Source organism: Suncus etruscus, chromosome 19 (assembly GCF_024139225.1).
Source record: "Suncus etruscus isolate mSunEtr1 chromosome 19, mSunEtr1.pri.cur, whole genome shotgun sequence".
NCBI classification, from domain to species: domain Eukaryota; kingdom Metazoa; phylum Chordata; class Mammalia; order Eulipotyphla; family Soricidae; genus Suncus; species Suncus etruscus.
Genome location: NC_064866.1, coordinates 9,661,808 through 9,662,925, shown reverse-complemented (window position 1 = coordinate 9,662,925; position 1,118 = coordinate 9,661,808). Strand labels below are relative to the sequence as shown.

Here is a 1,118-nt window from a genome sequence, read left to right as displayed (position 1 = left end):
TTTTGTTTGTTTGTTTGTTTGTTTGTTTTTGGGTCACACCCAGAAGTGCTCAGGGATTACTCCTGGCACTGTGCTCAGAAATTGCTCCTGGCAGGCTCAGGGGACCATATGGGATGCAGGATTCAAACTAACATCTGTCCTGAATCGGCTTTGTGCAAGGCAAGCGCCCTACCACTATGCTATCTCTCCGACCCCAATAACAATCAATTTTATCACTTCACAATAAGCTCTACTCTGGGTATATTGAACATGCTTTTGGCCGTGCTGGTACTACTGATTCTGGGATTTTGCCTCACGAATTTGGGTGTCATCCTTGCGCAGGGGCCATGCTAATCTTCTCTGTCTTGTTCCAATTTTAGTATGTGTGCTGCCGAAGCACGGGATTTTGCCTCTTGTGAAGAAAAATAGTACATACAGAGAGCAAGGCCTGAGTAGCCCATCTCAATGTTCTGTGTTTAGCAAACAAAAAAGGGGGACATGTAGCTAAACACACGAGCACACACCTGCTTTTTCCAAAACGGAGACTTTGTCCTAGCTTTTTCTTCCCTTCACCCACCCCTTTTTTGAGAGATAAAGACCGATTTAGGCTTAATTAGCATTATAAAAGTACTTTTATCTGTTAACTGGGTCTGCCCTCCCTTCCCAGGTGGATTGAATCTGAATAATAAAAATGGTACAGCAAAGATGGTAGGTACTCAGTCCATGAGGCTTCCAGCCTGGACCCATTTCTTTTTTATGTCTGCGCTCAGGGGTTACTCCTGGCTCTGTGCTCAGAAATTGCTCCTGGCAGGCTTAGGGGACCATATGAGATGCTGGGATTCAAACTACCATCTGTCTTGGATTGGCTCATGCAAGGCAAATGCCCTATCACTGCACTATCGCTCCAGACCCCTGTCTTGTTTGTTTGTTTGTTTGTTTGCTTGCTTGCTTGGTTTGGTTTTTGGGTCGCACCCAGCAGCACTTCAGGGTTACTCCTGGCTCCACGCTCAGAAATCGCTCCTGGCAGGCTCAGGGGACCATATGAGATGCCAGGATTCGAATCACCGACCTTCTGCGTTGTTGTATTAAATAATTAATGATGGGGCTGGATGGAAGTGGATGCCATCCCAGGCCACGTG

General features: G+C 46.5%; 1 non-coding gene across 1 annotated transcript; it reads right to left on the bottom strand.

Moving 5' to 3' along the window:
• Positions 1 to 276: 276 nt before the first annotated feature.
• Positions 277 to 379, bottom strand: LOC125997696 (U6 spliceosomal RNA). The gene has a single exon (XR_007491732.1). It is a non-coding gene; the product is annotated as a U6 spliceosomal RNA (small nuclear RNA).
• Positions 380 to 1,118: the final 739 nt, after the last annotated feature.